Genomic DNA, 14,019 nt, shown 5'->3' on the forward strand with positions numbered 1-14,019 from the left:
CGAAATAATTTCGAATTCGGCTCATTAGTATTATGAACAAATCATCCCGTTCTCAATTTTTTTGCGTCTCCTTCATTGTGATGCGTATTCCGTCCGCAAAATTGATTTTGCCAGAAAGTTAGTGTTGCTCGTCTCGGGGAGAATTTCGGCCTGGAATTATTTACTGAATGGCGCGGGGATGAGGCCACGAATGTTTCTTTTCTTAACCCCACTTTCTCTCCTTCAAACTTCGCTCCTTAATTTATTCGGGAATGTCTCCATTATCATTTCCCGTGGTTATCGGATGCGGGCGAAGGGGGAGTTTTTCATCGTCTTCTCTGCTCACGAGCTCATTTCGGAGCATTCTCAGGCGTCGGCCAGCTTCTCATGTCTCAGTAATGCGCTCCTCATCCCCTTGCCTTTCCCCCGCGGTTCGGAACATCGAATGTAAGAATGGAGGCAGTCGCCAACATGGCCCGCGCTCAGCCTCCGTAGAGAGACGGGCAAAAAGTAATGAATGACCGGGAAACCCTCGTGTTTTCGTGGAAAGTTAATTTCGACTGGAATTCTTGGGAAAAAGCAGGGCTGGTGTCCAAAATAAAAAAAATATATCTCTTGAGTTTAGATGAGTGGGGATAAAATAATAATTGGGTACGTTTATTCGCTGCGATGTTTCTCACCGCAGGATTCATGCGAGTTAGCTATTCGATGTTGGTAGTATCGATGCAGAATGAAGTGGGAAATGTATGCCATAATTGGTGATTTTTGCATGCACGCGTTTGGCGAGATTGTCTAGTTGCAAGGAAGACTTTGGTAAAGGTATTTGGTTGGGACTCCATGATTCATTTTTACAAAATATTTGGCACACTACATTCATTTTTAACCATTAGTATTTTCCTGTTTCCAAAAATAATGTGGTAAAATTCTATTTTTTAATGTGTTCTATACTTCCATACTTGTTGTACATATTTTACGTAAGCATGGATCTTTCCGAACTGAGAAGTCTGTTTGAATTTTTTCTTCGTCAATTAACATTTGATTTTTTCGAAGATTTTTAGCAAATGAAGTCTCCTTATTTTCAAAGCATGAAATTTTCCAAGTTATTCAGTTTGCGAATGACACTTATGTACTTGTGTGAGGCATGTTTTTTTGTCCTTCTCCCCTTCCCAGTGGCTCGGGACATACCCGGCTTGCTTGGCCTTCTTGGTGCTTGGCTACGTTGTACGGGGGTGAGCGCAATGTTCGGAAACTCGGAGATTTTCGCGAGTATATTTAGTCTTTTCGCGACAGATGGCTTTATTTTTAGCCGCGGCGTGTAGTACGCGCGGGGATGGTGCCGAACGAATTCGGTGTACCCCCTCGACTGATCTCCTTTCGGAATGTGGGTCAGCTCCTCGTAGTCGGGCCAGAGAATGATTTTTAAGCTTTTGATACTAATAAAAGTTAATATTTGTCCCTGCAATGGTTAAGGTTGTCGTAAATTCTTTAAACAGCTCACTTCCTTTCCCTTTCTGTGAGAAAAACGTGATTTTACGATTCAATTTTCAGTTAGTAACTTTGTCATAAATTAATTTTCCTTATTTCTTCGCAAATTACTCCTTAGTGATGCGGCGTATTCTCAAAATCATTCATGCATCACCCAGCATTATATAAATATCATATTATACATAAGTACTCGATTATCATATCCCATAATCGAATAGCCTCTTAAATGTGTCTTCGAGGTAAAATGAAGAGGTTTTCAGTTTCATAATGACATTTTTCGATTCGTAAAGTAGGCAAAAGACCTTTTTAAGACAATATACATTTTTTATGGGCTAAAATTTCTGTTTGGTACCTTTCCTGTTTCACGAGTGCTAAAATTTATGTGGACAAAATTTACCCCGGTAATAAACTCACCGTATCAAATCAAATTAGCTAATATAGAATGATGGATTCATCGGATGGGACGTTTGTAATATCTAATTAAAAAATAAAAATGCTAAAAAATATTAATACGATATTTTACGGGAAATTTTCATCAAAAAGGTTACCTATATTTCCACAAAGCTTTTTTTTTAGAAAATTACTTGTAATTTTTATTTTATTAATATGTTAGACGTCTGCGAGATTAATTCCGGAATCGCTCTCCGTTTCCAATCGAAAGTCTCCGTGAAGTGTGTTGGTGGGTCACGAAAGTTAGGTTTGGTCGATGTTAGCGGCTTAACGTAGAAGCCACCAATCGCCCTCTCCTCACTCTGAGCTGCGATCGATCCGTCCTCGGATGAAGCCTAGGCATCAACCTGTGGCTCTCGCTGATGATGTTCCGCGCCCTTGCCAGCAGATTCCTTTCGCTCCTCCACTCTCGCTCCCTCCGTCCATTTGCATTCCTCCGCTCGCGGTCAACACTTTTGCTTCCGATCGCCAACGTCTCCTCCTTCCCCCGGACCTTCTCCTTCTCGTACTTTCCGCACTCCAGCCCTCATAGACAGTACACGTAGGAGAGGTTGTCGGCACTCCGTGTAATTTTACTTGCTCTCTCTCTGATACGGGATTGAAATTCGCTCGGAGTTAACCCTGGGGCGACGGAATATCCTAAATACAGCTTCCAGTCCATCAACGTATCAAATATATTGTTGTAATGTAATTAAAATAGTCAATCTGTCGATTATGGTATCGAGCATGGAACTTACTAATCCCCCTTCCTGATTTAAATAGCTTTATTCCATTGAGTTGTCTTTCACCCTCTTCTTGAGCCATTTCTTCCTATCCTTCCCCTGCTTACCAAGCATCCTTCTATCACGGTTTTTCACCATCCCCTTTTTGTTTTGTATTCTTATCTTATCTGTATCTTTTCCAGCAATTTTCATTCCCATCATCTTCGTCGTTCCATCTTCTCTTCGACCTTCTCATATTTTCCGCCTTCTATGTTTCTCAAACGCCTCCAACTCGATAGACTCGTGTGTAACGTTTAATGAAAAATTTTATGTTAAAATATTGCTTTCGTTGATTTGATTTTTATGTGCTTTCATGATATTGTAGAATTTGAAGACAATTAATGAGTTTTTGGCTGTAAGGGTTTGTTGCTTGAGAAATAAGGCTTACCTTTTGATCTGATTTCAATGTATGAATTGAAGGAAACAATTGGTTAAAAGACTGGTGAAGTCCTCGCCTGCCTGCGGGTTCGAATCCCGCCTGGATAGGTTAAGTCTATCCTGGACATTCGTGATCGTGCATCGTTAGTCGTTGATAAGCCTGGTTTTAAGGCTGTTACGTGATTTTATTCGGTGCATTGGAAATTTATGCATAATAATCACATAAAAAAGGGAAATAAAATTGAAAATTACAGTCTACATGCATGGCTTTCTCATAAATGTGCCTCTTTTGTTTATATACTATACTTTCCGCGTCTCCTCACGACCCGTCCTCTCGTCGAGTGTCGTCTCGCTTATCTTCATGCACCCCTCCTCTCATCCTTCCCTTCCCTCTCTGCTAGCCAATCCACACGCAGGTGTATGGAGTCTCTTCTCTCTCTCCACAGCTCTCTCTCCCCGATGGAATGGAATGTCGGAGCGTGCTCTGGGACGGAGATACGAAGGAGCAGTGTGTGGGAAGGGAGGGGTGTATGAAAGGGGTTCGGTGGGAGAAGGGGAGGGATCGTGACCCGCACACCGAATGCCCTGATGAGGGTGTAGCAGTCATTTCGAGTGGAGACAACCAAATACGGTCAATTGTTGGACGTGGAGCTTCATAGTCCCCCTGTCTCGCCCCGCTCATCTTTTTCTCTTCAATTTATTCCATCCAGGGCCGGAACTAGGAGTTTTGCCAGGGGGGCAAAGATCGGTTTGCCGCCCCCTCCCTTGATCTCCTCTCCCTCCCCCACCTCTAAAAAATTATATACCGGTAAGCTTTTTGCTGAAATGCGGTAGTTGAAATCAGGACCGAAACCAGGAGTTATGTCGGAGGGGCAAAGATCGGTTTGCCGCCCCCTACTCTGATCTTCCCCTCCGTCTCCCCACCACTAAAATATTTTACATCGGAGTGAGTGAGGTATAAAGATATGGCTCACTGATAGATTACACAATAAATGGGCTGCCTTAACTTACATTCATAGAAAATTTGGCATCGGTGACGACTGGTCAAGTCCACGCTTTCCTAGGCCTAAGGCCGCGGGTTTTAGTCCCGCTTTGGTAAGTTTCTTATTATCCAGGGTAAAGATGTATGAGTCCGTCCGTTGTGACTTGCTGTCAACCTTCACGATGTAAAGGCTAGTTTTGCTGTTTTATAATTAAAATAATAACAATTCGTCTTTATTGGGCGAGACTGGGACTGGAAAGCCCCATCTAATCCCTCGTCATGCATTAAATATTTGCAGAGGAAGGAGGAATGAAGAGACATTGAAGTATGGTTGAAAACAGCAACAAAAATGCAAAGTTAATAAGGATACATTTATCTAGTGTAAAAAGATGCGATCAAAAGTTTTCGAGGCAATGAAGATAAAGAATGAAATAAAAATATGGTGTTTAATCCTTTGAGGGGCGTTGAGTCTTCATCTTTCCATCCATCTCTCCGTGGCCGTCCATATCGGGAGGATTTTGCCTCGAACAAAGCCTCGACCACGTTTTCCTTTCGCCGCCGGCATCTTCTCGGTCGTGAAAATCCACGAGGGAGGCCGTGGCCAGACGCCCGCGCGTCCAGTTTTGCCATTTCGGTCGGAGCTCCGTCACTTTTTATCCCCTGCCATCTCTCTTTCGCATCCACTCGCCTCTGCTCCGATCTGTCTGGAGATGAAAAGGCGTTTTGAATGGACGGGAAAGAATTTACATCTCTCCCCGTCTTCGAGGACTCGCGGATGGAGAATGGGAATTTCATGAAAGAGAGAGGATTCGAGGGGGGGGGGGGGGTGAAAATCTTTCAGCGATGCCACTTAGCCGGGGAGGGTGAAGCATGTTTCCCGATTGACCAGTCAGCACGGAAAAATGTAAAGTGGACGCAACAGTCCCAGGCGACTGGTCGTATTTGGTATTTTTTCACTCTAGATTACTTATTTTACTATGCTCAATTTTCAGGATATACACTTTTCAATATTTAATTACCAGTATTTCAAGTATATAGCTTTTAGCTCGGAGAAAATACGGAGGTGAAATTTTTATTTCTGTGTTTGGAGTTAATTTGGAGTAAGCAAGCTAAGGGATTTGGTCGGCGGCGTTGCATATATAGCCCATACTCATGCAGTCCTCGAAAGAGTTTTATCCCCCTCTCTTATGCCATTACTCCATTCCCCAGGATAGGAAAGATATCTGGTAACGGGATTTCTTCAGGTAAAATTATTTAAACGAAATATAGGTAGGTATTTGGATAGGCAACAAAGAGATTAGGTCATTACACCATAGGGAAAGCAAGGTGGAGAAAAATTCAGCGTCGCGACGGCATTAGTCTTCTATGAACTAAGATGCTAAGTGGACCGTGGTTTAACGTTCCATCCGACGGGCGGAGTGATGTTTTGGAGATGCCCACCGCAAAGCAATGAAGCGGGGAACGGAAGTTTATAAAAAATATCTTTAGATTTTAACGTATACCCACGGGTAAGGATGCCAGCACTCTTGCCACTACACTAACTCGATACCCCTTAAAAAACAAAGAAGTGTTGATGAAAGCACTCACAATGATGTTCTCGAAAAGTCGTTCAGTGTCAGTTGGGCTAGTGGTTTAGATTCCACTGTTTCCGTGGGGGTGCGTGCATTGAGAGACAGCGACGTCCATTCTCACTCTGCCGTAAAGAGGAGAGATAGTGAGGGAGACTTTTTCATTCTTTACGCCTGCCTCGTCCCATTCCGTCCCGAAGTGGACTATCCGCTTAATAGAAGGAAACGGAAGGTGAGGTCGAGATTAAAGAAGAATTCCGAGGCGAGCGACCCCACCCTTCTAGTTTCTCTCCCCCTTCCTCCCCTCACCCCTACCACCCACTCAACTTTTCATTCATCTCCAATCTCTCTCTCTCTCTGTCCTCACCGCCGCCGCTCCTCCTTCCATTTACTCGCTTTTTTATTCGATCGGCCGATTCTTGTGGGACTACTTCCCGAAGCACTCCGAAGGAAACTGCTTCTCTCACGGCGCGGCGTCTTCCCACACACACCCTGGTCCCCATTGGTCTACATTCGCCGTTTTTCGTCTTCCTGTTATTAGTGTCGTGGAAGATTCCCCGTTGGGAGATGCGGGCTGTCCCCAAGACAGATGTGTCTTATCGTCCAAAAATTATTTAATGTGTAAGGAAACTTCATAATATTATTCTATCAGGAATAATGTCTAATAGTTGTTATCGTTTCAGAGTCAAACTCGTACTCGAAGCAAAGTACAAATCCGTAACTATCAGACAGTAACTGTGGTGAAGGATTCACAAACATTTATGCATATTATTGTGAGACAAAACGTGGAAATAGCCGCAAAGTATTTTAGTAAGTCCTTGCTAATCACATGGTCAGGTTACATTACTTGATAGAATATTCAGTGTGCAATACGGATTAGTAACAGCTCACTACTAACATTGCAATGAGAATGACAACAGTGAAATCTTCTCTCACTCTCTAAGCGAATCTATGATGAGAGATTCATCTCCATCGGTTCGCTGCTGTTTCCAGAACGTTACTGCGCCCATACATTATATTTTCAAGAGAATTTGGTTGGTTTGTCACAACCAGCGCTGATGTCCATTCCTCAGGGGTATGGGTTGGAGTTCCATTATAAACGGAGGGTCTCCATTCGTATCTCAGTTTCTCGGTATCGGTAGAGCTCCTCGCATGTAGAATTTCGTCTGACGGGTGGGACGGGAAGATCATCTGTGGTGCTCTTCCTTCTGTTCAGAGTGGGGTAATGGCGGCTTCCTTCTCACCTGCCTCTCCTATTCTCCTCGTAATCCTTGGGAACCCGCCGAACCGGGCTAGAATTACCTAAATACCCGGTCGCCGCCTCACAACCAAGCAACCACGTTTCGTCCCTACGCTTTTAGAGCAAGACCTCCCATTTTTCCCATTCAATCCGAGCCCCAGTTCGTGTTGCCTCACTCTCGAAGTAGGTAGTGGGTTAAATTACCCTATTTCTTACCCTCATCCCTTCCCATCTCTTTTTAAACATTATGTCCTTACAATTCTATGTCCCATTCTGTAGTATGGAGATCTGGAAGTCCCCTTTGAGCGACATCTAGGCTGGTCTACGGTCTAGCCCGGGGAGTGGCCGAACCTGATGCTTTGTAATCGTGTGGGAAATTCAACCCGCGAACGGAAATTCCCATGATCCTTTGGAGACAGCCAATGTTACCTCCATTCAACCTCCCCTTTGGCTCCCGTTTCTTCCGTCTCCTCAAAACCCGAAGGCGTTGACGGTGTGGTAGGAGAAACTTGTCGTTTTAGTGGAATTTTCGTGATTCCCCAGAAAGAGCGGCTATTCTGGTGGCTGGGTACAGGTCTTGCATGTAAATAGGATAGTCTAGGCTCAAGCTACATTCAATTATTTGTTAATATTCTATGGTAAACGTTTGAGTATTTTATTTTATAGGCCCGCAAGGGTTGTTTTCCGTGGTTTAAAAAACTCTCATATGGATTCACGGCAGGGATTCTCGGCACGGCCAATATAACTTGCTGAAATTTTGTGGAAATGTTGCGTGTGCGGTAAAACTCATTCGTTCCTGCTAACTCACTGATTTTCAAAACTTGCCACTGCACGATGGAATGAACTGAATGGACTCATGGTTTTCCCTCCATATTAACTTTTTCTTCACACTGGTATTTTATAAGAAAGCTCTTAGCATATGGAGACGCTATAGAGTGTTTAAAATTCGCGCTGATAAGGCCATGATTGTGGAGCGCTGTTTCGTCTCTTGAAAATCTTATTTTTTGCCAGTTGCCTCATTGATAGCATTATTTTTTTGGGCGTGCGGCAATTTAAATTGGGCCATAAGCTGACTTCATGTTGAGGATCGAATGTCGCACACAGCTGCCCTTTCCTTTCATCCAGTCTCCGGAGTGTCGTATTTGCTTTGCATCATTAGCGAAATTTCACGCTCGGAGGAGGGCGATCGCCATAGCAGCCCCGCCCACCTTTGTCAGAAACTGGATTCGTCGCCAGTCGGCCGGGCTTTTTTCGGCCCGCATCAACTCGTTCTTTTGAGTGAGCATCCGGATAAATTTGTGACGAATTGATTGAATTGCTTGTATGTATTCCTTTCCACTGTCGGCAGCGGACCCATTTTCCTCTGTTTTTGGGGATTAAGAGTCATGGGTGGCTCTCCTTCATGATTTTACGGGATAAAATAAAATTTACCTTACTATATTAAACCAGACCGTACCATCAACAGTAACCTCAGTTGGTCGTGATTTTTTTACTCTATCTGCAAGTATATTAGAGTGTTTATTTTATCAATTAAAAATGAGAGATTGGTCGTATTTCTGAATAGAGATGAGGAGTTATTTCTAAGGCTAATTATTTAATGTGTATAATAGAGTAAGGTAAAGAAATTTAAGGGAGGAGTAGAGAAATCTTACTCTTGGAGAATTACCTCATTATACGTAATAGATGGAGATTAGAGCATTTTACTCACTGAAAAATCTTGATGAAGCAATTTTTAACTATGGCTGAGTTGCCTTTCAAGACCTACCTGAGTAGCGTGTTAGTTGGCGTATTAGTTAATACCGCTTCCTTGTGAAGGTTATAAGTGCATTACAGAAAATGATCCCCAATAGGCTTCGTTATAAAGTTTGTCGTTGAAAGTGTATTTATTTAGAATTAACCTCAGTTTTCATCTGCTGTTACACAATTCGTAAGAATGAGTTACGTAAATTAGTGGCGAAGTCGATCCCAATGACCCGAAAAGAGTGGATTGTCACTCATTTCTCTTGCTGTTCATAGGTGTTCGCCTCTAAATAAGCTAACTACCTCTTATTCTCAGTTCACGCTGGCTTAATAGCTTGCTTGTGTTATGGAAACTTGCTTTTGTACCTATTTTTCATTATTGAAGTGGGTGTCATCATTTCGTCATCGTCACTGCATTCACATCACGTCGCATCGTCATATTCAAGTAATTCACCGATTAAGGAACGCTATAATTCAGGGAATTAAGGTAGTCTGTAATTAGGCTAATTCTTTAACTACTGATATGTAAATAAAACATAAAATATTCATATCAAAAATACTCATTAGATAAATAAAAGCAATAAATCCAAAACTGCCGTGAAAATCTAATGAAGTACATTATAAAATGTACAACACTATTGAAGCTAAGCATAATATAAAGACGCTTGACAATGAAGTTTCAATATTGTAGTACACGTTGGACCCACTCCTGGCTGGAATAGGCTATGGATGGCGCTAGGGTGGACAGCCCCTAGGCCACGATCTCATCGGAAGACGGCCATCCCTTCTCCAGGGTGGACCATCCCCCCTCCCATCCCCCGCAGCATCTCCGGCAGCATGGGGTCCCGCCTCGGCCAAGGCCGCGTGGTCCAGCAGCGAGGGATGGGAAGGCGGTGGAGGGAGTGTCTTCTTGTTGCTCTGGGTGGGGTGGGGTGTTTTTGCGTGTCTGCGCTGCTCGGAGGACGGCAATTAATTACACCGAGTGGACTCGAGCGTCTTGTAATGGCTGCGGATTTTCGCTCGTCCCCAAGAGGAGAAGCGATTGCTTTCTGGGAACGGTCTCGCCGGAATAGCCAGGGTACAAGGCTCCAATGGAATCTTTATCTGTAAATCAAATTTATGGCATTTTCAATATTTTCAGTAGCCTTGGCCCGGCAGGGGTGGGGTGAGGGGTTAGACGTGAATAGTGAATACTGTCTTGGGACGGTTTCGCAGAAATTAGTAGTTAAGATTTTAACGCTGCATGAATTAATCAATATTTCGATCATTAACTGTGGTATTTCATCTTTATCTCCATATTTGTTTCCTGCAACTTTGAAGTTAAACTAGAAATCCTTAGTCTCCGTTTACCAATAGTCAATAACTTTCATCTGGAACCATAGCCAATCGCTCCTACATTCGACCGAAGTCGTCCCGAAGAGGAAAGCGTCTTCTCATTTCTAAAGTTCAAACATCGGAAAAAGTGCGGGAAATGCTCGGAGCGGTTCTCATCATTTTCGTGATAAACGCCTCAAAATGGCCTAATGGCGGTTTCTGATATTCTTCGATGTTTAGACCATAGTCGTATGGCTCAGCATCGTCGCATTCGGAAAGTCCACAATCGGAGAACGCGCATGTTCGGAGCACTGTTTTGGCTCCTTGTAAAACTGCGCGGTTAAGATAGGAGGACGTTCCTTACTCCATCTCGTTGGTGTAAAAATGTGTACATGTATCCGTGGCCTGGTCTCTCTCTCTCTCTCTCTGAAGGGAGGCATCTGTGCGTCCGTGTTGAGGCTGATGAATGGCTCTCAATTGAAATCCACTTGGGTGGAGTCGAATTCGGTTACCGTCTATCGCCACGCTGCATCTCTCTCGACTAGGGTGTCTGTGTTGAGCTCGGCCGTGTACTTGACTCATCTCTCCCCCCCCCCCCCCCCCCACTCCCATCCTCTTGACCCCCTCCCCTCCTTCTCCCCATCTTCTCGAGATGAGGCCCCGCGATCTGCGGATTGACGGATGCCAAGTGGTCCTGGCGCTCTTCAATGGGCTCTTTTCTCCTCTCGCGGGACCAGGCGGTGTTGCGATTCCAATGCTCGAAAAACGCATCTTTAACCTCGGGGAAGCTTGTCGTGTTTCGTGTCTACAGCGTGCTTTGAAATCCGGCCAGTAACTTTCCTTTTTTTCCGACTATTTCTTTCTGTTTATGCCTTTTCTGCTGGAAGAAAACTTACATTTATTTAGATCTTTGCAGCTTATTTTCTTTCTTATTATTTTATTTGAGGAGTCATTAGTTTATCGACTTCAGTCGCCTCAGGCGTTTTTAGAGGAATTCACTTATCGTTGTGAATGAAAACAATGCCTACCTGGTAATTATACGTGAATTTACTTTTTAAAAACCTCGCATGCTTGTTTATCCTTGACAGGTTGTATCTGAGGGGAAACGCTGAAACCTGGATCGTTCAAATCAATGAATTTGGAATTACCGAGTATTGATTTTAATTCACAACTTTGGGGAAGTATTTCTCGGTTGATAACTTTTCAACCATCAACGTCAACTTTGTTCATGAAATTAGAGACTGCAATCATAATAATAGCTCAGCTTCTTTGTGGACTCGTAGCTTGAACGTGGATTTTAAACACGCCAAAATATTTAGCCTCAAAATCCAGCGGCGTCGGTTAACCTCCCGAGAGTTTCTAAATCTTTCTTTCAAGAATGATTTCTTTTCGGGGGATTTGTGGAGCGGTTCGTTATCACGGCGCGACCGCCTTCCTCACCCCGTCCTCCCCCGCCTCGTGGCCATCTCCCCGGTGGGGCCATAATAATTCCTCCGCGAGCAAACGCTCGCCTCCCGGGGCCATAGCTCTTGTGCCACGTCGTGCGAGTTAACTTCGCGTATCCTCCTAACTCCTTCATCACCCTTGCCTCCCGGGAAATTTATCCTCCCGACCATGCTTCTCTCTCTCCGCTGCTGTTTTTCTTTTGCTCCTCTTTTCGCCATGTCCCCTCTCCGCCGAGATTCATATTTCTTCTTCTCCTTCGTCTTCCGGAGGAGAAATCCCCCCTCCCCCTTCCTCATTTCTCCCTCGCGCTACCCCATCCCCCTATACCTCTCCTTTTCCATCGTCTTCTTCTTCAAGGACTTGTATCCCCCACCCTTACATTTCCCCCTTTCTTTCTCTCATTCCCCTCCTGTTTTATTTTATTTATTTCCGCACCACCGAAAACAGCGTTATTTGGCCTTTACATCGGGGTTTTCATTACATTTTACAATTAAACGTGCACGAACATCCGTGTCTTGGATAGGGGCAACTTATATGTGATGACGGGAGAGAGGAAGGGAATGACGGAAGAATGAAGAGGTTGACAGGCAATTGACGGGGAGATTCAACGAGAAATTGCGGAATAGCGGCCGATGATATTAATGAAAATACTGCTAAGGGCTGTAGATGCGAAAGAGCTCAGCAAGAATGGCTTTTCATTTCATGAGGGTCGAACCCGCGACCTTCGGTTAGGCAGGCGAGGTCTTTCCCCCTCCGCCTCCGAGGCAGGCATTCTCACTGTGGCCTATCTCTTCCTCCTCCTCCTCTCCGCGACCTCTCCTTCCATTTCCTCCCTTTTCCTCCTCTCCAGCTCTTCTCCTTCATCCATCTTGTCGTTTGCTTCATCGCCCCCCATCATTTTCCTCCTTTTGCGAACAATCGTCGTGGCTCACGCTCTCTCTCTCTCGTGGTCCCGGCATGAAGGCGGTCGTCGCGGCGTCAAAATAAAATTTAAGACTCCCCTTCCTTTCTGCAATGGTTTTGTGCGCGGGACACTAGGGCCTCTCGTATTTATCGTGTCATTTTCTCGCTCATGTTGGGCGTAATTCTCGTGTTCGGGTCGTCCGTGGTGAGTGAGGCGTGGAGCGAGGTTATTTTGCGGATCCGGGTTTATTTAGTACTCGCATGTATTCTTTTTTATGAATAAAGCGAAAGATTAAAGGTATGTTGTGATTTTTTAAGTGTTAGTGCCCATCCGCCTGTCCTCGAATCGGTCAGCAGTTATGGCTATGTTTCCTATTGTTGTTTTTGTTGCCTACGTGAATTAGGGAATGGTTTATGTTGGTTTTGTGTCCAGAGAAATGACGCTTTGAATCCAGTTTCTAGGATGTAAACCTGGTACATGGGAATATTTATCGTTTCTTTTTCTAATCAAAAGTTTCAGTCTCCGCTTGAGTTGGCTCTTTGCGAAGGCCACCATTATTCTTTTCTCGTTCTGGACATGAAGTAATGTTACACTAGTCCATTAAATATCATTTTTTCCTTCTCTTACTTCCATATGATCTTCTTTCTGAAAACATAAAACATTTGGATCTTTAATAGCAAAACGATGCATCTTTTTGATGCGCGCATATCATTAGCTAGCCTCCTAGAGGGAAAGAGGGAGTGCACTTGTTTACTTTCCGAACTTTTCTGCCCGAACGTTTGCAATCGAGCTGTGCATAGCGTGAAGGATATTGAAAATCAGCCAGCAATGATCTTACAGTGCCTACTCTTCCGTAAATACGTGAAAAAATAGCACTCGTTCAGCCGTTAAAGGTTGAACACGAACGTATATCTGCAACGCCCCCTTGTGTTCGCGGAGTAAGTAATATATCTTCCGGCCTGCGGTCGACCGATTGGCGTCCTTAGTTCACCCTCTCCGTGCATGCATCCCCTGCGGTTCGCGGCAGAGGTGGCGATGCGTGAATTTTGCTAAAGGCCTCGTTACCTCCCCCAACGCCTTCGCTCCACACATTTTTTAATTTCCTCGCCCGCTCTTCATGCAATACGATCCTGCGATTCGAATTCTCGCCTTCCTCTGAAGCATTCTCCTTCCCTCGAACAGTCTAGAAATTTAATCTCATCGAAAAGGAAGCGAATTAATTCTCTCTCGGGTGGAAGGTGTTTCCTTCTTTTCGAATCCCGCGAGGTAGACGTGGGTAGTGGAATGAAAAATCTCCTCGGGTTTGAATTTATTTGTGTGGCTTAGTTCTTTGTAATTGGGAATCACTGAACCCTTCCGTTGCATTTCCCTAATTTTCGGAAATTATAGGGAGTTAACTTGGTATTTTTAAATGTATGCTACCGGTTGAGGTATGTTTTCATGGAGCATTTAACGAATATCCCCTTCCTTACACCGCCCCAAAGTGAACCTACCTCATCAATTCCTGTTAAGGCCGATGCCTTTCATTCTATCTATAATTGCTATTCTCATTCTCCCCCTTATCCGCTTACCCAGCATTCTTCCCTCCAACACGGTTTGCAGCATCCCTACCCCGCTTCGTACGCGCAACGTCTAAACCCTCCCTATCTCGCATATATTTCATTCTCGTCTTGTTCTAATTCGTAACTGATTTTTACGCACGTTGAACCAATCATTGTAAAAACGTAGAAATACTTGAACATAGATTGCTCAAAGTGCAATGCTCTCCAAAT

General features: G+C 44.2%; 1 protein-coding gene across 1 annotated transcript in view; it reads left to right on the plus strand.

Moving 5' to 3' along the window:
• Positions 1 to 14,019, plus strand: part of LOC124164799 (mothers against decapentaplegic homolog 7) — a 293,882-nt gene that overhangs the window by 205,943 nt on the left and 73,920 nt on the right. The window lies entirely within an intron of this gene.

This window comes from Ischnura elegans, chromosome 1 (assembly GCF_921293095.1).
Source record: "Ischnura elegans chromosome 1, ioIscEleg1.1, whole genome shotgun sequence".
Taxonomy (NCBI): Eukaryota; Metazoa; Arthropoda; class Insecta; order Odonata; family Coenagrionidae; genus Ischnura; species Ischnura elegans.